The 27,838-nt window shown below is 36.4% G+C and overlaps 1 protein-coding gene across 1 annotated transcript in view; it reads left to right on the forward strand.

Moving 5' to 3' along the window:
• The first annotated feature begins 10,637 nt into the window (after positions 1–10,637).
• The window catches only part of LOC141388811 (Y+L amino acid transporter 2), a 144,376-nt gene continuing 127,175 nt past the window's right edge, over positions 10,638–27,838 (forward strand). The window contains exon 1 of the mRNA XM_073959200.1: positions 10,638–10,944. The gene's annotated coding sequence lies outside the window, so the exon portion shown is untranslated. The remainder of the gene's footprint in view (positions 10,945–27,838) is intronic.

The raw sequence follows: 27,838 nt of genomic DNA on the forward strand, positions 1-27,838 counted from the left end.
GAGCTATTTATCGGCGGGATATATACTTTAAGCAACTCTACCTAGGCAGTTCCACACCTGACTGCTAACCTCATACAATCCATGTACGGATCATTAGAGACAGGTGGTTTCAAGCGAGATAGATCTGTATTGTATAGAGGTTTGCAAAAGGAAAGCTAATCCCCCTCATCGGCTTCTGATGCGATCCTTCCTCAGTATGTTGTAACCATAACAACGCTCCCGACCATTGCAATTAAATTGCAAAAAGATGTATTTTGCAGGGATTGGAACAGCAACGGCTGGTGTTAAGTAATGCGTGTGTGGTTGCTGTTTGGTAGGACTGCGGCGGAGTCTCATATTCTGATGACGACGACTCACTGGGGGCTGTGTTCATGCAGCAACATAGTCCTTCACATGGACGAGAACAGTTGAGTTGGTCCTGGGATTTTCTTCATCCCGACAAGGACCAAAAGAATTCAGAGCATGCATTCTGGGATATGCTGCTCCCAACACAGTATTTGTAATCCGCCATCGAAGAACCCGCCGACGCACTGTGGTTCCGCCCGTGGACAAAAATCGAAAATTTTATGGCGACAAATTTGATTGCGATTGAAAGAAATATTCTCTAAACATATTAAATGTTTAATATTCAACAGTTTTTTGCCAATTTACAGCGGTAATATGTCAAGTTAAGTCGAAGAAGTTGAGACTTGTATGTGGTGCCTTAAAAACTAAAAATAGATCCGCAAAGCATTCGTAGTTTATGAGTGAAATTAAAAAAAATTGAAGAGGTAAATGTTCAATTTCCAAGATGAAACTTATAGTTGATGACATTGACTATGTTTTTACGAAAAAAACATATTGAAAATTCATTTTCTAACTTCCTTAAAAATAAATTCTTTTTAAATGACTTTTTGTGCTTTTTTAATATCATTGCTATAAATTTATGTTGAGTTTTAGTAATGTTGGCCCCGTAAGGGCAAGTCCATTTTTTTAAATACAAGGGAAAGTCTCTAGTTTACGATAAAACGAGATCCAGTTGCCCTCCTTTAAGTTATTCCCCTTATACCACACCTGTAAAATTGCCAAAATTCCGATAATAGGGAGATACGTTTATACACTGGAGCTCACTTGAATAGAACCCCCCTGCAAAATGTTATTCAACCTCCATTTTTTTTCCGAATTATACAAGATATGAAGTTTTTAACTTTTATTATATTTAGCTTCATGTGTTTGGAATAAACTTAGTCATTCATTTCCATTCAAATCCAATTTATATAAAAATTATACAAGAAAAACAAAATAAAGTCAAAAATTGGAGTAAAAAATTTGGCTCATTTGAATAGAACCCCCCCTTTAAAACTTGCGAATACAGAAAGATTGTATTAGAATATCGATGCATATTTACTCTATATTGAAAACGAATTACTTTCAGTACTATTCAGTAAAAGGATATCCCTCCTGATTAAGGATACACCCGTATATCCTGCTTTGGTAAGGACTCTTTAAATAATCGGGTGTAATGCCATACAAAGCTTGCTTTTTTCTGTCAACAAGTTTATTTTTGGAAGCGTGCTGTCTCCTAGAGTCGTATATTTTACGCTTAAGTCATTCCCATACAGTTTAGAGAACATTTACCACTGTAGAATATGGTGGCCCCTCCAGGATATCCGCATTTCTATTCAAATCTTTAAGTTTTGATGACTCGAAGTGTACAAAAGTTTATAAAATCGTGATGAAATTGCCACTCGGGATATCCGAAAATGTTTCTCACTACTGGAAATACCTGTTTTAGAACTCCTTTGTAAATTGTCGTACGCATTTAGGGTGAAAGAAATTAACGCCCAAGTCCTTCATAATTATTAAGGACTCTCCTCATTCAGTAAACAATTGCATAACTCTATAACTATTATTTTCACTTCAATTGAATGGAAGACCATCTTCTAAATCGTTTCTGTAGCGATGAATGTGTTTTTATTGTGCTGGAACGCATTACTAATTATCAAGGACTTAGGCGTCAATTTAATTCACCCAAAATGCGCACGACAACTTATAAAGGAGTTCTAAAACAAGAATTTCCAGTATTGAGAAACATTTTCGGATATCCCGAGTGGAAATTTCATCACGATTTTATAAACTTTTGTACACTTCGAGTCATCAAAACTTAAAGATTTGAATAGAATTGCGGATATCCTGGAGGGGCCACCATATTCTACAGTGGTAAATGTTCTCTAAACTGTATGGGAATGACTTAAGCGTAAAATATACGACTCTAGGAGACAGCACGCTTCCAAAAATAAACTTGTTGACAGAAAAAAGCAAGCTTTGTATGGCATTACACCCGATTATTTAAAGAATCCTTACGAAAGCAGGATATACGGGTGTATCCTTAATCAGGAGGGATATCCTTTTACTGAATAGTACTGAAAGTACTTCGTTTTCAATATAGAGTAAATATGCATCGATATTCTAATACAATCTTTCTGTATTCGCAAGTTTTAAAGGGGGGTTCTATTCAAATGAGCCAAATTTTTTACCCCAATTTTTGACTTTATTTTGTTTTACTTGTATAATTTTTATATAATTTGGATTTGAATGGAAATGAATGACTAAGTTTTCTCCAAACATATGAAGCTAAATATAATAAAAGTTAAAAACTTCATATCTAGTATAATTCGGAAAAAATGAAGTTTGATTAAAATTTTGCAGGGGGGTTCTATTCAAGTGAGCGGCAGTGTATGTATGGGAGCTATACCTAAACGTGGACCTATATTGAAAAATTTTTGCACGGAGGTATGGTGTTCCCTCCGAGATTAAAATACAAAATTACAGTCAACTCGGTTAGAAAATTTGGTTAAAATTTAAAATACCGAATATCGGGAGGTACGTTTATATGGGAGCTATACCTAAATGTAGACCTACATTCATTAACATTGTTTTTCTTTCTTTTGGGCTCGTTATAAAACTATGTTTAAAAATTTCGATGCGGTAGCTCGATTATAACCATTTTTGGCACTCCTTTACATACAAGTGGGACCACTGTGCTCCGTAGGTGTCGTAAGACACGCCGTTCGGACCCAGCAATACATTTTATTCCCATATCTTTCATAAAATATGAATCGGCGTGTACTCATTGATATGAGAGAAGTCTCCCCCGTGCCTTCGGGGATGTTATAAGGCCTTATAAGTGTTCTTAAAACCTTATAAGGATTATAAGCCTTTGTAAGGCATTAAAAGTAATGCATAAAAGGCAATATGACTTCTTATAAGAACTTATAAATCGCACTTATGAGGCCTTATAGCCATATATTTAGGCCTTATCTCGCTTTTTAAGGCCTTATAAGCACAAATGCAATTATAAGTGCTTATAATGCTTTATTATATCTTACAAACACTTATAAAGTCAAATTTTTTTGCTCAGGCCTGAAGTTGAACCGCTTTAAAATTATGAGACTACAATTACTACGGGAATTCTTTCTTTAGGGGAGTTCATATATAACGAGGTAAGAAAACGCCTCAATTATTTGGGGTGCAATTTGGAAATAATAACGATTTTATTAATTTTTGCAAGGCGATCGAATATGAGTTTTGCATACTTTAATTTTGAATTATGAAATTAACCCCCTGTTTTTGTAACTATTTTTTGTTCGTTCGTCTATATCCGTAATAATTTGAGCATCCATAGCTCAGCCCCTAGACGATATACAGACCTAATTCTTCGTAGGAATGTTCTATATATAGTATAGAATTCCTCATTCAAAAATCAGCGTGCTACATTGGCCCTAAGGCGAGTAAATCGATCTACAAAATTTGACAATTCGTGTGAGAACAATAAATATTTTTACAAAAACTGGGGGTTAAATTTCCAAACCGTTATTATTAAAAATTTATATCAATTCCAATGTTGACTTTCAAAAAACACTTACCAACACTGAAAATATCACAATCTGACAGCTTTGACCATCAATTGCTTCCTTTTGTTCAATGTGTCAGACTTGCGCATAAACGACCTTTGCAGAGACGAGAGAAACGAAACCTACCATTGGTCTCAACGGCAAACCTTCAACCACTATGGGCTGACCTTGTTCACATTGAAATCACGAAGTCCTCGTCTAACAACCTTAACATGAACTCACTTAAACATACCCAACAACGACGTGGTACAACATAAAACATACAAGTCTGTGTATGTAGGCATGTAGCAAACAAGAACAACATCAATTGCTCTGCATGAAATTTAAAACCTGATTGTTTTTGGACATAAAAAAGTTTTCAAAAAAAAACTCTTAAAATACTTAATAAGGAATTTGAAATTTCTTTCAAATTCTTCCAAAGTTTTGAAAACAACATCATTAACTTATGTTCTGATGTTTGATGAAAGGCAGACAGACAATCTGCCCGACAAACGGATGAAGATTGTTGAACAAAAACAAAACATTTAATTGTATGTTATTTTAGCATAAGAAAACAACAATTTAATGTGCACTGAGAACAAGAGATGATATCAACCCAAATACAAGTACAAGAACATATAATTTGCAGACAAACCCCACCACCAACCAACGGACAACACTTGGTAAAAAGAACGTTTCATACATAAATGCAGGTTTTATTTAAAATATGTTATGCTGTTCTGCAAACGAATTGTCGGACTGAAAGAAGCAACAAAACGTTTACGTTAACGTGAACATAAAGGAAAGCAACAACCGGCAAAAGCCGACTACAGATATACGCGTTATATGAATAGATCTTAACTGCATAGGCATTTCTATAAGAATAATTGGTTCAATTCAGACGCACTTACTAAAAGCCTCAGCCGAAAATAGAAAAAGTAAGAAGGCGTTAAGTTCGGGCGGATCGAACATTTTATGCCCTCCTCCTTATGTTTATGAAAGAACTAAGCTCTTCCGCCACGTCAAGGCTTATTCCTAACTGCTAAATATAAATTTGTTTTAAACAAAATTTAATACCAATGAGACATCGATGTTTTCTAGCCATAGAGGATCCGAAAAGACTTCAGATCTGGCGGAATCGTTTACATTGCAACCTGAGAACCCGCTATCAAAATTTTCGTCATTTCCGTTTAATAATGTGGCTAAACCTTCAAAATGCCGACAGTTCTCTACAGGAATATTTTATATTCCCAACGAAGACTATATACGGAATTTTTCCCATTTCTGTATGATACTGCAGCTAAAACTATGAAAATACCGAAAATAAGGCGATACCGATATCTTTGAGGAAAAGATTTGTCTGTACAAAAAAAGACTAAATGCCAAACTTTATCCATTTCGATGTGGTAATGAGGCTAAAACCTTCCAAATATCGAAAATCAGGAGGTTCCGTTGAATGGGGGCTATATCAAAACGTTGACCCTGTACTGTCAAATATCTTGGTAAAGATTTGTAGCATCAAAGAAGACTAAATAACACAACACAATCAGCAACTTTTCCATTATACAACTGTCAAAATTTGAAACATTAGTAATAATTATTACAAATTACAACGTAAAAAGACACATCTGATAATAGACTACGACTAATGGTCGACTACGAATAATAGTTGACTCCGTCTTTCGAAAGTTGATTAAGAATAATCGATTATCTTGTTTTCGTACAGTCAAAAATCGACTACGACTTTTAGAAATTTTACGGTTAATATCCGATTAACCAAATTCGATTTTACGTATCCCTAAGACGGACATGTTTATATCGTCTTAGAATTGTATGCTGATATACTTTATAGGGTCTCCAACGAAGATTTCGGTGGAGAGTATAATTACTCAGTGATATTCGTTCCTAACTTATCGAGTGAAAGAAGGGAAATTGCGGTGGTGGACAAACAGATTCATCAATTGATATATCGATCGACTTAGAGCTAACCCGAGGAGAATAATCTTCAAACAAAATATCTCTGCTTGGAATAGTTAACAAACCTGAAGAAGGTGGGCATAAAACAGCCCTGCTCAGAACGGTCAATTTATCAAATTGATAATAAATGTCCATGTTCCCAAATTCATTTTTCTGGACCAAATATTAATTCAGAATAAATTTCACCCAACATTTTCACAAAACCGTTAAAATACAATAAACAGGTTGATTCCATATTAAGGGGTCTAAACTAGAGTTGGACAATCTCGTTCAATTGAACGATCCGGATCACTGTCTCGTTCAATGGACACCGGCAATTTCTTTGACAAAAATGCGTATACTTATTTTCACACGTTGGTTTTTATGATGTTACTCATTCGTCTTTGAACGAGGACAGTGATCCGGATCGTTCAATTGAACGAGATTGCCCAACTCTAGTCTAAACTAAAATTTTGAGCTATGTTAATAATCTTTGGTACGTAGGGTTTATACTTTCTAAGAAGTCAAAATGTAAAATTACAGTCAAATCAACTTAAAAATGTGGCTAAAATTGCCAAAATATCTTAAATTAGGAGTACCCTTATATGGGATCCTAACGCGGACCTTTGTTGACAATTTTAGGTGGAGAAATTCTCTGTTTACTCAAACTAAAAATTGCAAATTTTCATTCCAAGTTTGTATCAATATTGTATATTAATATTTCGAAATTTGATGTAAGATAAAAAAATTATACTTCATTTATCGCAGCGAATCACAAATTGAAATGAGTTTTTTTTAAAGTCACACATCAAAGTGATATTGCTTTTTTACATCGACCACTAGCGATCAAAATTATGTATTTTGGCCCAAAACAATTTTAAAATTGAAAAAGGTAATAATTTACTTTGTTCTAAGATCGAATTTCTCTTCAGGTCCATATGAGGAACTACGGATTGCACCAGGAGTGGGGTATTGGGAATTAGCTTTCCTATTGCGCCAGTCTGCTCAATACAGACATATTTCGCTTGAGACGGAATCTTATGACCCATCCATGGAATGTATGGGTTAGCAGTCATTGTGGAACTGCCGAAGTAGAGTTGCTTAACGTATACATCCCACCGATAAATACTTATATTCCAGGTTATATGCCCAACATTAGCCCGTTTTTGGAAGGTCGTTACTGACTGGCTGTAGAACTCGGTAATTGGCAATGTTCAGAAATGTATAGTTCTGGCTGAGCAGATTGATAGCACTACGTGTTTCACGATCAACGATATAAACAAAGCGTCACCTTGTCTAACAAATGACGTCACCAGGTAACCCGTCGTTTTTCTCCGGTCAGACCATTTTCCTATAATCGTCTCCATCAGCACACCTCCCGACTTCATCACCTCTGAACGCCGCACTTTCTAGAGCTAGCAAACTATCGATATTTCATTTCAAAAAATCCTATTTTAATCGAAGAAATTACAAAAAATTTCGATTTTTAGAATAGTAACAGATACAGTTTCCAAATTTTGTCCAAATAAGAGCGAAGTGAATACACGTCATCTCTTACAAAACAAACTGGGTGGGTTCAGGGGGAGCAGTTCTCACCTTGATATGATAATATCGAATATTGTCTATTTGAATCAATATTAGCTTGAGGGCCTTTAATCTTCTTAAAAATAATGATGAAAATAAGGCGGTTAATCAATGGGTAAGCTGGAAGGGGAAGTAACCCCTTTGGATCCAACAATAACATTTAGTGTTTATGCTTTATTATCGGATTGAAGATCTTCATACTAGGAAATAAAAATAAACATACAATAGCCTATGATGCCGCGGGTCAGAGTAAGCCGGTAATCACATGGGGATGGTCCCCAATAGATACAAACACTAAAAAAGACTCTATTTCTGACTTAATATAAGTGTGAGAAATTTGAACCTTGGTAAACATAAATCTTATATCAGTTTGTGTAGTCGTGAAAATATAGGGCCGGAGTTTGTCCTTTAAGCAATTACAGTATTACAACTATATATAGTGAGGATAATCGTAAGAGAAAAGTGCCCCCAATAAGACTCCAATATTTAATATTGGATTGGTTGATTCATTGTTTAAAGGAGAGCCTTCAAAGTAAGTGGTGATCGTTATGGTGCGCGTGTGCATGTAGTGGTAAAGGAATTATCCAAGGCTACAAATATTAAATATCGAATGACTTAAAGGGTGGCCACAACACGTTACCATGAATGAAATAAGTCGTGTGAACACAGAACGAGCAGTAATCCATCTTTACATATGGCGTATCTAAATCATTATTAGAGTAAAAATAATAAATACTTGTTCGAGTTATCTAAAGTGCAATTTACCGTATCGAAATAGGGTGATGTAAGCATTTGGAAAACTCTACACCAATATGATAATGAAGAACATAAATTATAATGATCTTTAACGTTAAATTCTTTCCCATTTATAGGGGAGAGTAGACTAACGAAAGATGTACATAAATCAGGGATGGAAAATTAAAAATTCCAAAAAGTACTAAAATGGTACTATTTTCATTGAAAGGGTACTTTTTTAAATTAAAAATGTTTACTCAGCAAAAAAAAAAACAACAAAAAAATTATATCATGAAACCTGAAAAAATGTTGCAAAATCTTATATATTTTTATACCTTCCTGGAGGGTACATATAAGTAACTTTGTCTCTGTTTGTAACACATCAAAATATTCGTAGGAGACTCTACCGCTTCCTGAAAATTTTTCGATATTTTGAAGGTTTGACCCATATTATCATACCAAAATTGTTGAAATTTGGTATTTAGTCTTCGTTGGGGTTACAAAACTCCCAGAAATTTGATGATGTAGCCATCACAAAACAGTACCATTCGATTTTCGGCGTTTTAAAGGTATAGCCTTATTATCCCATCGAAATAACTGAAATTAGTTATTTTGCATTCAATATGGGTATAAAACATTCCTATAGGCAGGCAATTGTGGGTACAGATGCATGTTTTAATATAGCCTAGTGCTGGCAAACTATCGACAGTCCGACTTTCGTTTTGGTTGCTGTCGTCAATCGTTTATATTGAACTCTAATCAAATTATTTTTTTAAATAATTCGTAACAGATAGCCCAAAAACATGTCTTGTTGGCCGATGCTAACTTTGTTTTATGTCAGTAATCAAAGCGATAGTCGGACTGTCGATAGTTTGCCAGAACTAATGTAGCCCATAGAAGAGGTATTGCAACTTCTCAGGTTGGAAGGTACTACGATACCTAGTCTACTTTAGTGAATGCAACTTTGTATTTCGGTTTCTCAATGGGTGGAAGAGCTCCACTAAGAAAATGATCAATAAAGGTTCATGTTTTGGTATATTACTTATATAACAATTTTAATTTTGGAAGCAAAGTGTGAATTTTGCGCTTTTAGTTACACATAAAATTTTTCAACCTGTGGGACTAGAGTATGTGAAATGGTACTGAAATCGCCGCGGGGGTACTTCGGTACTTTTTATAGTGAAATGGTACTGAAAAAAGTACTATTGTACTGACTTTTCCATCCCTGACATAAATGTTCATACATATTTCGTTAAGTCGGTGTTGCGAAGCGCACCGGGTTCAGCTAGTGGATTATAAAACAATATCATTTAATTAAATACCATTACGGTATATCAAAAATATAAAAGATTAAAAGAATAAATGCACACGTCTCTCGCAATTTTACAGCTAAAAATGTACTGTTATTCCGTTCTGACTAACTATTTCTAATTATTATATATGTCGTTAAGTACAGTCAACACAATTGTTCAATCCTGTACTAGCATTTCATACATGCTGGGGAGAGATATTGTAGGAGCAATCATATATTAAGAACAAAATAGTGTATTTTAAAACTCCGAAAATATATATTGTTGTTTCAACAATATATTTTGTGTCAGGAACCATTTTGACACAAAATATATTGTTGGACCAACAATATATATTTTCAGATTTTTACAATACAATATTTTGTTCTTAGAATATGATTGCTATTACAATATTTCTTCTCAAGCTAAGTTATAAGTTAGTCCATTAATTGCTACTCTTACCTCACTATTATGACTAGACATCGGATTTTTGCATATTTTTGGAAATTCAACCAATTTTAAATACATTATTATATAGAATTATATCGTTCCAATGACAAAAATTCGATGTCATATTGATGTCATAGAAGCTCCAGCTTCTATTTTTTAATAAACGAATTATTTGCATTATAATTTTCAATAATATGCACAAATTCGATGTCTTGTTATGACTAAGTGCTAGGGTTTGGGAATTCCTTGCTTTTTTCATTCCCGGGAAAACGGTACCATTTACACGGGAAAGGTTTAAGTATCAATATTTTTTTTTTTCAATTGAATGCCTCTGAAGATTTACTTACCCTATCCCAATAAAAAACGTTTTATGTTTCTCTTCCATTTAACAGGTGTTGGCATTCCAAAGGACACAACCAATAATAACGACCCACAATGTGTAGCTTTTGGCAAACGAAATCAACTTGTCTGCCACAACAAGTACGTCATAGACATACACCACGCCAACGGAGATTTACGTTGAGTCTGCACGAAGTACACATTTCATTACTACCAAACCGCCATTGAGCCACAATTCATTCGGGTCGCAATTGACGAAAGGCGGGTGATGGTGGTGAGAGCGGACAACACACATTTCTTTGCAAACAAAAAACCTTTCACAGAGAAAGGTGAAGAGAGAACATATTATTTGGATTCTGTGCTGTGAGTTCTTGAATTCATCCATCCACCATCCTTACAACAGCATCCTTGCAACCCATCTTTGGCAAAGAGCAAAATTTTTGGGACTGAAGTATTTAGTTTTTCGGCGGCATACATAAAGACAAGGTGTAAAAAAAGGAGGAATACCAATAGTGAAAAGATTAAATCTCAATGAAAAAAGAATTCCATACAAATTTAAGAAACTTGTTCAAGGAATTTGGGAAAAAATGCTCAAATTGTTAAAAAAAAGAATGATGAAATAATAAAAAAATCCATTTGTTCAATATAAAACACCCATGCTTATATAAGTACCAATTATTAAATTTTGTGGCCACCAGTTAAATTTTTCCACAAATTTGGTAAGTATCCAATGGAAAAACACGTGTTTCATTTTCAAATTACCTTTCAAATGCTAATAAGTTATTCTCAAAATCGTATACAACAATTTAAAAATCGACTAATTATCTAGAAAAAAGTATTCCACAATTAGTCATTTAGATTATTATCGAATTTTCATAATCCTTTTTATCTGTGTACGTCGTCGTGTCGTGAAGGTTGTGTCTTTTCATCATCGAATTCAAATGTCCTTTTGTCTTTTATGGACATAACGCCATGTCTGCTCACGTAGGTTCCCACCCAAGTAATTCTTATTAAAAGTTTTTGTACCACCACACCACCCACATACATCCCACTTTCATTTCATTCCAACATCCCCGAAGTGTGTGTGATGAGCTTGCAGACCAACCGACCCACTAAACTACGTCATACTTGAACATGTGCTGCTGCTGCATTCGCGGTCGTGGTGGTATTATATACACATGTGTCCCACATTTCTACGTCATCGTTACATTTCAATGCGAAATAGGTAGAACCAGGGTTTCGGAGTCGGAGTCGGAGTCTACGAGTCGGAGTCGAGCAATTTTGCTGGAGTCGGAGTCGGAGTCTGAGTCGAAAAAAATAACTCGACTCCGACTCCGGGCAACATTTTTTCACGTTATAGAAATATAACTTTAAATTTGGAACAATAACTTTTTTTAAATCATTATTTATTTTAAAAGAAATCTATAAGAAACTATATATATGAAAATTATATATTATACTAAGATATAGGACAATTCACAGGATATTTATTATCCTTTGAAGTGTAGTCTATTCATCCCTATTTTGTTGATCCGATTGATTCGTTACATTTTTGCAAATATGAGAAGTCATTCTTATCTTCTATTAAAGACATTGTGGTCTCTATGGGAAACCTTACTGAGTACCCTGCGACATAAAATGGAAGTTAAGATCTGGGGGAGGAAAATTCCTTTGGGGAATGAAAGTCCCAATTGAGAACCCCAAAGGATCCCATAGCTCAAATTTCTGAGATATGACATAATGAATTTTTTGATTGACCCCCATCAATCATTGAGAAAATAGTTTTATATCTCTGTTTGGAGATATTGTTTCATCATTTTTAGATGACATGTTTTCAGTTAAATGGAATGAGGAACCTTTCTGTCAAATATGCTGTCCTTCTAGCTCAGTTCTTTCATGTCCTTTTTGTTCTTGAACTCAAAAATTAAAACAAAATTAAATTTTCTACAAAAATGTTCCTCCGAAAATAATATGTAGGTTTCCCATATCCAAGAAATCGACATTGTGACGTTTTCATTGTCCTTTATCAGTTTACCCGTTACTTTCTCAAAAAAAAAAAAAACGTATATTTATGTATTTCGGGAAATTCGGAGAAACAGTATTGATATGTTCGAATGTATTCGAACGAATGCCCTTTCTAAGGAATATGTAAGGAAAAACTAACACATTATAGTACGTTTATATATAATCGGATTTAACAAACCCACTGGGTTTCAATTGCAAATTCCATTGCTTATATTTCAAATAAATCCTCATAAAAACGGTTAACCCTGCAAAAGGCTATAATATAAACATGGTCTTAGCCTATACAGGCCAAAATATAGGAAAAAGTTAAAAATTTGTGCACATCTTATACATTTTTAGTGGTATCGGAACTCACTCTCGGAGTCGACCCGGAGTCGGAGCCGGAGTCGTGAAAAAAACTCGCCTGGAGTCGGAGTCGGAGTCGGAGTCGAGCCAAAAATACCTCGACTCCGAAACCCTGGGTAGAACAAAGAATAGACTAAAGTCATTAATCTTTAACACAATGGATATGTTATTCCAGGAGACACTTTTGTTTACATAGGCTATTATATATAGAATGTAAGTGATGTTGACACTTTTGCGAGGAAAAACTAAAAAAATACACTATAATGAGTTATACATACATATATTTTTTATACGTATGCACATGATACATACATACGTACTCTTATGTATGCCTGTACGATACTTAAAGCTATTTAGTCCACTGTTTAGCAAATGTTTAATTCGGATAAAGAGATCCACGTTCTTTTTCTCATATTAAGTGTAAATAGATCGGAAACCTCTCGGTTAGGTTTTAGTTTCATGATTCCATCAAATTGCAGGTTTAAATCGGAAGCATGATTCTATTAACATATATTGATATTATTCTATTTTACCTTCCACCAGATATATCTGTTCGCTTTTACAAGAGTATGTGTTTGGTATCAGAATATATCAGGTATCAGAACCTTGTTAGGATAATCTAACCCTTTTCTGGTTGTTTCCAATAGCATCTTTCCTTCCTCTACTCCCATTTTCTTCCAACGTCTCTCACTCCCTCTCTCTGTTGCATTACTTGTTGCTATTAATGGCTGAGTTGTCACACTCCTTGTTGTATCATGACTTCCATGACAGAGACTTTTAGTATGCAAGCAAAAATTTTTCAGTCGACTTCAGGAACTGACAATATTTAGCCGCTGATGAAGATGAAAACTCAATACGACATTTAAGCGAATTTTGTTAAATAATGAGTCTACAATCTCAAAATTACCGAAATTCGGGCGGAACAGTTCTACAGCAATAAATTTTCGGCGAAAAACATCGTAATCTCAACAATACTACCGATCATTTTCTGCGGGAGAATAAATACCAAATTTCAGTCATTTCCGTGGAATAATAAGGCTAAAACTTTGAAAATACCGATCTACCGATCTAGCAACAAATTTCTGGGGGAAATTTTAATGATTCCAATGAAGACTAAATACGAAATATAAACCAGTTCTGTGTCGTAATGATGCTAACACCTTGAAAATACCGAAAATCGGGTTCATAACGTGTATCTATAGCATCAAATTTACAGAGCAATGTTTAATGCTCTCAACTAAAACAAGATAAGAAATGTAAGTCGTGTCGGTGGAATAATGAGGCTAAAACTTTGAAAATTCCGAAAATCGGTCGGTACTATACCAAAGCGTGGACCTATCCCTATCCCAAATTATAACCAATTCGGTATGTAAGTGGGACTAATAACTTCAAAATTCCTAATGGAGTTAGTTGAGTAGGTTTGGCAGGGCAGTTAAAAATGTGCAATGTGCCGTGAGAGCCTGTGCCGCGCGCTGGACTGATGTGTTGCACGGTGTCATCAATCCTTGCCCTTTAGGAATTTAGATGGTTTCACCATGCCGAACGTAGTTGAGTCAAAACTACTTTGGTTTGTCGTGGCAGCTGATGCCCTTCAGCTGCACTAAAAGGGGAATGTACTCCAAGTACCGCATTCACACCACAATTACTTACGGCATCTGTGGGAATGTTATCCATACCTGCTTGATAGACTTCCTACTGTAGGTGTTCTGTCTTATATCGTTGGACCTCTAACTCTCTCTTTCTAGATCAAAACGATCCCTCCTGTCATGCGTGGGTGGAGGATTCTTATCCACCATACGGTGATTATAATAACTGTCACTGTAACAACCGAGCAAGTACCTCAACGAGATCATGCCATTGTATTGGAGGCAACCTGTTGCAGTTGTTAGGGCGGCGTTCTGACATGTTTGAATATTTTCCCATCGCGTTGCACTTATGTTCGAGGAACAAGCGCCGGCGCCGCATAGCTTACCACAGATCTAACGCGTTATATGTGGTCAACAAGTTTTCTTTGTCTACAGCCAAGTGCTGCCGACTATGAACTTGAGGACCTTTCTCCAACATCTCAGCTTGTCACAGATAGCGGCCGACGTGAACATGCTGCCGTATGTAAACACTAGAATAGCAGTTATTGGTCGGAATACTGTTATCATTGACCAGGACATTCAATAGAAGTTCAGCATTTCACAAATGAAATTAGGGAAGGTACCTGACGCCAAGATCATACGTAACAATCTTAATGCCGGCTGGAGGAGGAAATAAATACACTCTGCCGGGCTTTGACTTCTTGTTCCTGAATTCCACGTGCGACTGGCCAGTCCTCGACTAATATGTCTAGAGATGGCGTGCAGCGCTGTTGTAGTGGTGTATTGCTTACGGAAACCATGATGATGATCAGCACCTGGATAGATATTTCTGATCCTAAGGAGGAATAACGCCTCAAGAGTCTTTGCTACAGGCGACAAAAGCGATTCATTAGCACGATGCCGGTGACTAGTTACAAAATGAGAGATTTCGTAAGATATTCAACTGAAAGAAATTCTTCGTGTAGATTTCTCGCTGACATATAAAGTTCCAGCAATGGGATTTCCGCATGTGTTGTGGCACTTATTAGGAAATATGGTCATTCGAGGGCATGATAAGTGCCATAATGGTCATTCTACGCGTGGAATGGATGTTATGGTTGTTCGATGCTCGCATTGTCATGGTACACAATGATTCGTCTTTCCTTGTTCGTTTTTCGAATTTCTCCAAAGACTTCACGCAAACAAATTGTGGTTTACCACCTACTATGTTGGATTTGTTTCTAACCACAGAAATGAACTGGTAAAATTTCCTAAATGTTGCCCTTAGGGCAATTTGAGGCCCCAGTGGCACGTGTTCACATATTCCGATTGTGCTCTAACTTTGGCAATCTTAAAATCTTACAAAACGGAACGCTATAGGGGGGTGCGGCATAAAAAATCCGACATTGATTTTTTAAAAGCACACCATTGTACACTTGACTGTCCCAAAAAAAAAAAACAGTTTTCATACTCTCCACCATAATATGGAGGGTATAATTAAATTTGTCATTCCGTTTGTAACACATCGAAATATTCATCAGAGGCCCTATAAAGTATATATGAATATTCTTGATCAGCGTAAAATTCTAAGTCGATATAATCATGTCCGTCTCTCCGCCTGTTGAAATCAATATACAGCTAAGATAGAGCTTTGTAATTTGGTATAGAAGTTTCTACGACACATTTTCATATAGCCCCCATAGAACAGTACCAACCAATTTTCGGTATTTTGAATGTTTTAGCCTTATTATCACACCGAAATGGCTGAAATTTGGTACTTAGTCTTCTTTGGGGTACAAAACATTCCCCCAGAAATTTGTCAGTATAGGTACACGCATCCATATGGCCTCCATAGAACGGTACTTCCCGGTTTTTTGCTAGTTTGAAGGTTTTGGCCACAAAAAACCACCGAAATGGCTGAAATGTGGTATTTGGTCTTCATTTGTGGTACTAAACGTTCCGTATGGAATTTGTTGGTATAGGTCCACGCCTTAATATAGCACCCATAGAACGTACCTCCCGATTTTCGGTATATTGAAGGTTTTGTTCTCAATATTCAAGCAAAATGGCTGAAATTTGGTATTTGGTCTTCAATTGGGGTATTAAACGTTTCATATGAAAATTGTCTGTATAGGTCCATGCCATAGTATAGCCCCCATAGAACGGTACCTCCCTATTTCCGGTATTTTGAAGATTATGTTCTTTATTCCACCGAAATGGCTGACATTTGTTAGTTGGTCTTTATTTGGGTATTTTGGGTAGGTCCACACCTTCATATAGCCACTATAGAACGGTACCTCCCGATTTCCGTAATTCTGAAGGTTGTGACGTCAATATCCCACCGAATGACTGAAACTTGTTATTTAGTCTTTCATGGGGTTATAAAATGTTCTAGAAAAGAATTATCAGTATATGTCCGCGGGTTCCTATATCCCACATAGAAGCGTACCTCTTGATTTTCGGTTTTACCGAATATCGAAAATTTGGTATTTAGTCTTCTTCGATTCTAAAAACTTTCCGTCAGAAATTTGCCGGTATATCGTCATGCTAAAGTGTTCCATACGCCATTTTTGACATTTTGAGATAAAGGTAACTTACAAAGTTTTAAAACATGCTCTTTCAGATTTTTAGTCGGTTTTTCTCCATCTCTTATAGATTCTGCAATATTCAGATGCCAATATGTTCCATATCCGCCTTGCGACACCGAAAAATTTATCATCTTTGAACTTTTTAGTTCCATATCCATGTCGTTTGGCGTATGGAACAAAAAGAGACAAAAACGAATTGTTCCGCACCAAATTGGAACAAACAATTGCCCAATTTTTTCATGTTGCGTATAATGTGGCGTATTGAACAAATTGTTTTAAAGGACTTTGTTTAAAAACTGAAGTACAATAGTTTTTTAAGTCTAAATATTTTTAAATATTGTACTGTTATATGAAAATAAATTTATTTTCGCTTAATTTTAACGCCTCCTCCTAACACAAAACATATAAAATAAACTAAACAAGAAATCGCTATTCTTCAAAGTGACAAATGGCAACCAATTAAATAAATGTAAGGGAAACATTAAAAAACGGTATCTAATGTTTTTCTTTTCATACCACTGTTTTATTTAACCCCCTGAATTTCCGGTTCTCAGTAGCACTTCACGTAAGGTTGGTTTGGTGAAATGTGACATAAGGTGTTCCATGTGAATCAAACTGCCAAAAACAAAAAAAAAGATAACCCATGGAACAAATCAGCCACTTTTTGTAATTGTAAAAATTGACCATAACTTCTAGACTATAACAAGTATGTGACTGAAATTAACTTCTGATATATTCTATGAGTTTAGTTAATTAGAATTATGATTTTAAAGTATTGAATATTTGCACCACTTTTAGACTGTATAGACTCAAACATTAACTTTTTTTCTCGAATCAGGCAAATGACGTATGGAACACTTAACCATGATACCGACGATATATCGACGTTTTGATATAGCCCTCCGTAAAACGACACCTCCCAAAATTTCGGTATTTTGAAGGGTAGCCACATTGTTTTACCGAACATTAACCCATGCCAACCGAGCGATAGTAATTTGTATGGGTCCAAAGGAGCATTTTCACGAAAATTCTCTAAAGGCCGCAATCGATGAAATAACTTTACCAGTTCATTGCTGTGGCTCAAAAACGATTTCTACAAAAATGTAAGAGTTTGGGTTAATTATAATCCGTTTCTCCTGACAGATCTATGTTTACATAGTTCATTACCAGTTTATTGTCGCTAAAAAAAGAAATTCTACAAAAAATTATGAAAATCGGTACAGATTTCGATATTGCTCCAATATGGATATATGACCATTTATAGGTAATTTGGGCCCTTTAATATATCTAATACTAGCAGACCCCGGTCCGCGTTGCTGGCCCGTCGTAATGAGTTTTAATGACAACTTTTTATCGACTTTATGCTTGAAAATTTAAAAATAGGTATTTTCTACCTCACTTCTTCGGTCTATTGTCAAACCGAGAAGGATTTTTTGTCTGTAACCTTTATTTTCTCTTACGGACTTTGTCGGATTTTTCGCCAATTTATGCTTTTTAGGATTTATTATCGTCCATGTCCCTGTCTTTATCCTAAATCGATCTAATTTTAAAAGTTAAAAAGTGGTTAAATCGAATTCTTCCGCTTATTGAGACTTTTCATGGCTGATGGACCGTTGAACCTCATTATTCAAGTAAATTTGTAAATATATAGTTTTTCTTGATCGGGGGCGCAACCACCGCTGTCTCGAAAACTAATTTGCAACCCGATACATTCATAAGTTTAGCAAATATAGCGATTATAAAATAATAGGCCCCGAAATTCGTCTACAAATATATAGACATTCCTGAACATTTTCTGAATATTAGGTTCAGTAGTTTTGGAACAATTATGTTTTGAAAAGAGTGGGCGTGGTCATCAGTTTTCAAGATATAACATATTACAAAAAAGTAGGACTGGTCCGGTATTTTGGCTCCAAATATGTACCTAGGGTGCACACAACTTCATTGCCTACCAAAATGTATGCTTAAACCGATATAATCATACATTTATTTGGCTTATATATAGCGTTTAACAGAAAGGCATGGGGAAGGTACCCCACCTCTTCCGAAATTCATAATATATACATAACAATGGCAAACATTGAGCTTTTGTCGCAAATTTTATGGAAATCCCTTCAGTAGTATTGGAGTTATGACATATTAATAAAAACAGGCGTGGTCGGAACTATAGGCCTTAAAGAAGTACCTAGATTCTAGATTAATCCGTAAATTTTTAATCCGATACATGCATAATTTTTACAAATATAACGTTTTTTAAAAACAATCACATAGGGAGGTACCCCGCTCCCTCTGGAATTCAATAAAATATGTAACCTGTTTTCGGCGGGCGTGGTAAACTTTTCTTTCCAAAAAACCTAAGTTGGGTTATGATAGCATTTGACTTTATTCATAAAGGTAAGGCGTTTTTTTTTCAAATATGCCCCCTTCAAAATTCAAGAAAATATGCCCGTACATTCCCTGACATTTTCAGGAAAATCGGTTCAGTAGTTTTGTAGATGTAACATATTTTAAAAAGTGGGTATGGTCAAGTCATTGGATCCTAAAAAAGTGGGTAAGGTCTTCCGAAATAGATATATTCGTAATTATTGTAAATTTTTAAAAAAGTAGGGTATAGGGGAAGTACCCCGCCCCTTCCGAAATTCAACTGAATTTGTAGCCTATTTTAAGCGGGGGCCATCCTTGTACATTCCCTGGCAATTTCAGGAAAATCGGTTCAGTAGTTTTTGTAGAAATAATAAAAATTAAAAATTGAAAAAAGTGGGCTTACATTTTCTTTGCATAAAAAAATATCGAAATCGGTCCAGCCGTTCTCAACTGATGTCATGACCAACGAACGACGTTTGATTTTTATTTTTAAAGATTTAAAAGTTTAGACAAATCGCGAATTCCTTGAAAATCCCTACAGTAGTTTTGTAAATATAACCTAATTAGAAAGTGAGCGTGGTCGAATCTTAAGTCCCAAAATAAGTACGTAAGGTTGGAGACACAATCGCTATTGACTCGCAAATAAGTTCCGAAACCGATACATTCGTATTTGTTGGAAATATTGCATTTTTACAAAAATAGGGCATAGGGGAAGTACCCGCCCGATCCGAAAGTCAAAAAATATGTAGCCTACTTTTATCGGAGACCAACCCTGTACATTCGCTGAAAGTTTCAGGAAAATCGATTCCGTAGTTTCGTAGATATAACATATTTAAAAAAGTGGGCGTTGTCCAGTCTTAATGCCCCAAATAGGCACGTAAGGTCGGAGACACAATCGCCATTGACTCGGAAATTAATTTTCAAAGCGATACATTTGTAATTGTTGCAAATATTGAATTTTTACAAAAATAGGGCATAGGGGAGGTACCCAAACCAAATGTGTAGCCTATTTCAACAGGGGGTCATCACTCTACGTTCCCTGAAAATTTCAGGAAAATCTGTTGAGTAGTTTCGTAGTAGTAAAAGTGGGCGTGGCCAATTTTTCTTTGCATAAAAACCTAAACTGAACTATGACTAACATTTCCACAAAAAATTATCCAAATCGCTCTAGCCGTTTTCAACTGATTCAATTACCAACAAACGACAATTGAGTTTTATATATAAAGATTAGAATCCGAGCCAATCTTCACAAATCTTTGCAGTATTTGTTTTTTAGCCACAAAAATGAACCGGTAAAGTGTTTTCATCGTTTGGAAAATAATTGTGGCCTGTAGAGCGATTTTCGGAAAATTCGCCACGTTAACTGATCGCCTAAAAATTTCATATATAATGTTTTTGAATCAAATGGAAAAAATTTATGGGTTAGGAATTTCAAAATAAAAAAATTTGGTTTTTGGGTCTATCTAATGTACACGCATTGTCCAAATGGAATGACTGTAACATGGTAGTTCGGATTCCGAATGGCTAGAAAACATTTTAAACGTTGTTTAAAATGCGATATCCTTCAATTAGCGTGTCGAAACAGCTCACTACTTTTATAAATCAAAAGAAACTAATTGTTGCATTTTACTTCCATACAACTCGTGGTGGAGGGTATAAAAAGTTTGGTCAGTTCATACTTGTTTCAACACTTCTTTGAACACCCACACGATCGATCGCTATTTTATTTCGATCTCATATACATGCATATACCCATAATTTGTCACCTGTGATGATCTTATAAACGTCTCCTGAAGCACCGAGATAGTACTTTTGAAAATTTCTTTGTCCCGATCGCACGAGTATTTAAATAAATTAAAAAGAATAATTTCGTTGAAGTAAATGAGTGGAAATCAATTGTTTCCATGTCGTTTTTGGTTTTAGGTACCTGTCTGTATCCGAACAAAGTACAGAATGTGAGCTTTTTAAAAACACAAGACATTTTGTGGTAATTCACTAATATGAGTTATTCATTTAATTTCATGGTTATAATTCATAACCGTATTCAAAATTAACTTGAATATTTTTGTCTTCTGCTTTCACATTTTAACCCAGCAAAAATCCTCATTACAAACCTCCCTTTCCACCCATTATTTTAACAAGGGCATGTCGCGCGAAGTATCTGGTTATTTTGTAACCACTGAAATAAGTAGTCAGAATCTACTCAGTATCTATTTATTTCAGTGGTTCCAATCTACTTTGTTAAGTGGTTACAAAATAACCAAATATTTCGCGCGACATGCCCTTGTTAAAATAATGGGTGGGAAAGGAGGTTTGTAATGAGGATTTTTGCTGGGAAAGATTTTATCTTTAGAGGCATTTCATATTATAATGAGATTTAATACCGATTGACAAAGGTATGTTTAAATAATTATGTCTGTACGTAATAAATAAAAATTCTTAAGATATAAATTTATGATTGTAATGTGATCATTTAGGAAAACATTGAAACATGAAAGTGCATATGGACACATAAAACGCATTCCAAAGGAATATGCAAGGTGTGTCAAGGGGAGAGAACATATTTTGACAACTTTGATGGGGCGAAGGTAATATTTAATACGTTTAGAGCACAGCAAGGAATTAAGTAATTTTCGAATTGTTCATAATAACTTCGATAATTTATTGGAGGGTTTTAAATTTCGAATTGTATTAATGTTTTCTTGTGATTCTCGGTGGAGCGGCTGTTGTTGTTTTTTGTTTCCTAAAATTTGTATAAATCATTTAATGTTGCATGTGGTTTCGTAACATTCACATTTAGCAAATACTACGAAAATGATGAAATATTACAGATAAATTTGCCATGATTGCATCAGCATCTGAGGGGGGAAAAACATTTCTTGTTCGACAGAATGAAATCAATAATTAAGAGGAAGCTAATAAAACAAGCGTAGACAGGTGAATTGCTATGAACTGTGTTAATTGTGTCTTTTGTGAATACGGATATAGTCTATTATCCAACATTGATGTGGTTTAGCAAACATTAGACAATTACTGGGAAATTTTAATGACATTTGCGCCAAGTAAATTCACTTTGCTCTACTATAATAACTTTCTTTATGGGATTTTAACTATCTGTGAGTCATTGGAGAATTATCAAGCAAGAGTCTTTGGTAGCACATTTTTTCCTGTACACGCACAAGAAGTTGGCTTAAATTATAATTTGTGTAGTCATAGCTGGAGTGACGTAGGGGATAAGATACCAATGAACGGTCCTGATCGGCTTTAACGTGGCAAAGTCCAGGATTTATCTTGGTACCTCTTTCATCTCAAAGTGACACTGACCTCCCCGTGGTGTCAAGGGGAAATACATTTAACACCCGTTAAAGGTAGTGAGCTAATATAAGAACGTTAATAACTTGGGTTCGGGTTAGTAACCCTTCCCTAGAAAAGGCAGCCTGCTATGAAAAAACGAATGAAAAGAAAAACAACCCCCTCTAAACTTGACGAACCCCGTAAACGTTCTAGGGACCATGATTTGCGAATCTGCACCTGGAATGTTCGCACTCTTTACAGAGAAGGTGCAGACTACGCATTGGCAGATGTACTTGAAAAGTACATGGCCGACATTACTGTCATACAGGAAATACGAAAGGCGTCACAACAACACCTAAAGGTGACGCACTGTATTATGACTGCCATGACTCAAAGAATGAGTTTAGTTTGTAGTTGGTCAGAGATTAAAACATCCAGCTTCACCCCAGTGAATGAAAGACTTGCTAGAATACGATTAAAAGCAAAATTCTTCAACATCAGCTTTATTTGGGCTCTAAACTTGACGAACCCCGTAAACGTTTTATGGACCATGATCTGCGAATCTGCACCTGGAATGTTCACACTCTTTACAGAGAAGGTGCAGTCTACGCATTGGCAGATGTACTTGAAAAGTACAAGGCCGACATTACTGCCATACAGGAAATACGATGGATTGGGAAAGGCGTCACAACAACACCTAAAGGTGACGCACTGTATTATGACTGCCATGACACAAAGAATGAGTTTGGTTTGTAGTTGGTCAGAGATTAAAACATCTGGTCGCCAGCTTCACCCCTGTGAATGAAAGACTTGCTAGAATACGATTAAAAGCAAAATTCTTCAACATCAGCTTTATTTGGGCTCATGCTCCCACTGAAGACAAGGACGAACAGACCAAAGATATGTTTTACGAAACTTATTACCGTTGCCCTGCCCATGACATTAAAATTATTCTAGGCGATTTTAATGTCAAAATTGGAGAGGAGAATATCTTTGGCCCAGCAGTCGGGAAATTCAGACTCCACAGTGAAACATCTGACAATGGTATGAGGCTAATAGACTTTGCAGCGGCAAAAAAACATGGTAGTTAGCAGTACCAGATTTAAGCATCTCGATATTCATAAGGGCACCTGGCTGTCTCCTGATTAAAGAACAAGTAATGAAAATTATCATGTTGTGATAGATGGAAGACATCCATCGAGCCTGTTGGATGATGTACGATCGTTCCGAGGAGCAAACATAGATTCGAACCACTAACTTGTTGCAGCAAAGGTACGTACCCGTCTAAACGTTGCAAATAAAGCACGATCAGATACAACGCAGAAGTTGGACATCTGTAGGCTGCAAACACGACAGATAGCCACAGCATATTCCACTCAACTAATCCAATTGCTTTATGAAAGCACTCCTCGTCCCAATAACATCTCAGAACAATGGCAAAATAGTGTACACTAAATGCAAACAGCCGCAAAATCCATACTTGGATACCAGAGACCTCCAACAAGGAAACCCTGGTATGACCAATAGTGTCGTGTTGCTAACGAAGAGAAAAATAGGCATATAGGGCTACTTTACAATCAGTAGCAACTCCTAGCGCACGAGAGAGCTACTGGGAGAAAAGGAGGAAAAAGATACAAATGGAAAGGCGGGAGTGTGAAAAAATCGTGATGTACAGGAGCCAGAATGAAGTCCGAAAGTTCTACCAAAGAGTGAAACATCAAACAGATGGCTTTGGTACACGCACAACCTGCTGTAGAGACCAGCAAGGTAATTTGGCAACTGATACAGATAGTGTGCTCAGGATATGGAAATAATGGTATTGAATGTATACCGCCCAGCCAAGATGAGGTAAAGTCAGCATTAAACGTGCTGAATAATAATAAGGTAGCAGGAGTCTATGGCTTACCAGCTGTTCAAAACCGGAGGCGACATGCTGATAAGGTGTATTCATCAGCTAGTTAGCATCACCTGGTAGGAAGAACGAGTACCTGACGATTGGAACCCTGTCACAAGAAAGGAGATGCAGATCGACACCTACCACTTTTTTGTCGATTACACTGTGAACCGAAATTTTAGGGGGTGGAAAATTCCTTTTGGGGATGAAAGCCCCTGATGAATTGATACAGAACCCAAAGGGCAGATCCGCCGTGAGTCGAACTTTTGAATTATGGGGTGATTAATTTTTCACTGGAGACCCTATAAGCCATCAGATATTGGCTTATTTTTGATATCACATGTCTTCAGTCAAATCTAATGAGGATCTTTTTCGTAGAACATTTCGACCTTCTAACTTGTTTCCTTCCATGTCCTTTTCGTCCTTTATTTCAAGAACCGCAATAAAAGTAACAAATATCTATATATATAAAAGAGTAAAGTGATGATGTGATCTACAACGCCCAGACGAAACGGCTGAAGCTAGAATCCCCAAATTTTGTGTGAGGATTAGTCTTGGGGCAAAGGTGCTCGATAAGGCTGGGTTTTTGGAAATTCGTCCTAGAAGGGTACGAAAAGTACTAAAATGTACTAAAAATGGTACCATTTGTGTGGGGGGCCGACTAAGAATCAACGCCCAGACGAAACGGCTGAAGCTAGAATTCCCAAATTTTAGGTGAGGATTAGTCTTGGGGCGAAGGTGCTCGATAAGGCTGGGTTTTTGGAAATTCGTCCTACAAGGGTGCGAAAAGCACTAAAATGTACTAAAAATGGTCAAATTTGTGTGGGGGGCCGACTAGGAATCAACGCCCAGACGAAACGGCTGAAGCTAGAATTCCCAAATTTTGGGTGAGGATTAGTCTTGGGTCGAAGGTGCTCGATAAGGCTGGGTTTTTGGAAATTCGTCCTACAAGGGTGCGAAAAGCACTAAAATGTACTAAAAGTGGTCAAATTTGTGTGGTGGCCGACTAAGAATCAACGCCCAGGCGAAACGGCTGAAGCTAGAATTCCCAAATTTTAGGTGAGGATTAGTCTTGGGGCGAAGGTGCTCGATAAGGCTGGGTTTTTGGAAATTCGTCCTACAAGGGTGCGAAAAGCATTAAAATGTACTAAAAATGGTCAAATTTGTGTGGGGGGCCGACTAGGAATCAACGCCCAGACGAAACGGCTGAAGCTAGAATTCCCAAATTTTGGGTGAGGATTAGTCTTGGGGCGAAGGTGCTCGATAAGGCTGGGTTTTTGGAAATTCGTCCTACAAGGGTACGAAAAGCACTAAAATCTACTAAAAATGGTCAAATTTGTGTGGGGGCCGACTAAGAATCAACGCCCAGACGAAACGGTTGAAGCTAGAATTCCCAAATTTTGGGTGAGGATTAGTCTTGGGGCGAAGGTGCTCGATAAGGCTGGGTTTTTGGAAATTCGTCCTACAAGGGTGCGAAAAGCACTAAAATGTACTAAAAATGGTCAAATTTGTGTGGGGGCCGACTAAGAATCAACGCCCAGACGAAACGGCTGAAGCTAGCATTCCCCAATTTTGGGTGAGGATTAGTCTTGGGGCGAAGTTGCTCGATAAGGCTGGGTTTTTGGAAATTCGTCCTACAAGGGTGCGAAAAGCACTAATAATCAACGCCCAGACGAAACGGCTGAAGCTGAAAACCTGAAATTTTGTGCGAGGGTTAGTTTTGGGGCGAAGGTGCTCGATAAGGCTGGGTTTTTGGAAATTCGTCCTGCAAAGGTGCGAAAAGCACTAAAATGTACTAAAAATTGTCAAATTTGTGTGGCTGATCGCCTAATAATCAACGCTCAGACGAAACGGCTGAAGCTAGAATCTTGAAAATTTGGGTGAGGGTTAGACTTATGGCGAAGGTGGCCGATAAGGCTGTGTTTTTGGAAATTTGTCCTAGAAGGGTGCGAAAAGTACTAAAATGTACTAAAAATTTTCTCATTTGTGTGGCTGACCGCCTTATAATCAATGCCCAGACGAAACGGATGAAGCTAGAAGCTTGAAATTTTGAGTGTAGGTTGGTGTTGGTATGTAGGCGTGAGATAAGGCTCGGTTTTTGGAAATTCGAACTGGAAGGGTACGAAAAGTACTAAATGGTACTAAATTTGGTACCCTTTGTATTAGGCAAACGGGAAAAGCTAGAATTCTGAAATTTGGGATGAAGGTCACTGGTGGAGAGTTAGAAAGATGTACCAAAGGGTTTTTGGAATTTCGACCTAGAAGTGTACGAAAAGTACTAAAAGTTATAAAATTTAGTACCAGTTGTATATTTTGAACGGCTATAGCTAGAATCTTAAAATTTGGTATGGAAATAAAGGATGGGAGGTGGTGTTTATGAAAGGAAATTCGTTCTCATGTGTACGAAAAGTACTAAAGTGTACTAAATTTAGTACAATTTGGATTTGACTGAACGGATAAAGCTGGAAACTTGAATTTTAAAATTAAGACTACTATTGAAGAGTAGGATTGAGATATGAGGGTTATTTTTGGAAATTCGTACTTATGTGTACGAAAAGTACTTAATTTGGTACAATTTGGATTTGGGTGAATGGATAGAGGTGGAATCCTGAAATTTTGAATTATTATTACTGTTAGAGTATAGGATTGAGGTAGTTTTGAAAATTTGTACTTATTCGTACGAAAAGTACTAAACGGTCGTGAATTTGGTACAATTTGGATTTGGGTGAATGGATATAGGTGGAATCCTGTAATTTGGAATCAAGATTACTGTTGGACTGTACGATTGAGTTAATCTTGGAAATTCGTACATATGGGTACGGAAAATACTAAATTTGGTACAATTTAAATTTAGGTAAACGGACAGAGCTGGAATCTTGAAATATTGAATTAAGATTTCTATTGGGCTGTAGGATTGAACAAGTTGTGGAAATTTGTACGAATTTGAAATTAACGTGGACCGATAGAGCTGGAATCCTGAAATTTGGAATTATGATTACTTATGGAGTGTAGGATTGAGGTAGTTTCGGATGTTCGTACTTATGGGTACGGAAAGTACTAAATGGTACTAAGTTTTGTACATTTTGGATTTGGGTAAACAGATAGAGCTGGAATCCTGAAATTTATAATTAAGATTACTTATGGAGTGTAGGATTGAGGTAGTTTTGGAAATTCGTACTTATGGGTATGGAATGTACTAAATGGCACTTAATTTAGTACAATCTATATTTGGGTGAACGGATAGAGCAGGAATCCTGGAATTTCGAGTTAAGGTTATTGTTGGAGTGTAGGGTTAAGGAAGTTTTGGAAATTCGTACTTATGGGCACGGAATGTACTAAGTGGTACTAAATTGGTACAATTTATATTTGGGTGAACGGAGAGAGCTGGTATCCTGAATTTTAGATTACTGTTGGAGTGTAGGACTGAGATAGTTTTGGAAGTTCGTACTTATGGTTACGAAAAGTACTAAATGGTACTTAATTTCGTACAATTTAGTTTTAGGTGGACGGATAGGTTAGTATCCTGAAATTTGGAATT

This window comes from Musca autumnalis, unplaced genomic scaffold (assembly GCF_047663935.1).
Source record: "Musca autumnalis isolate F117 unplaced genomic scaffold, ASM4766393v1 scaffold_1, whole genome shotgun sequence".
Classification (NCBI taxonomy): Eukaryota; Metazoa; Arthropoda; class Insecta; order Diptera; family Muscidae; genus Musca; species Musca autumnalis.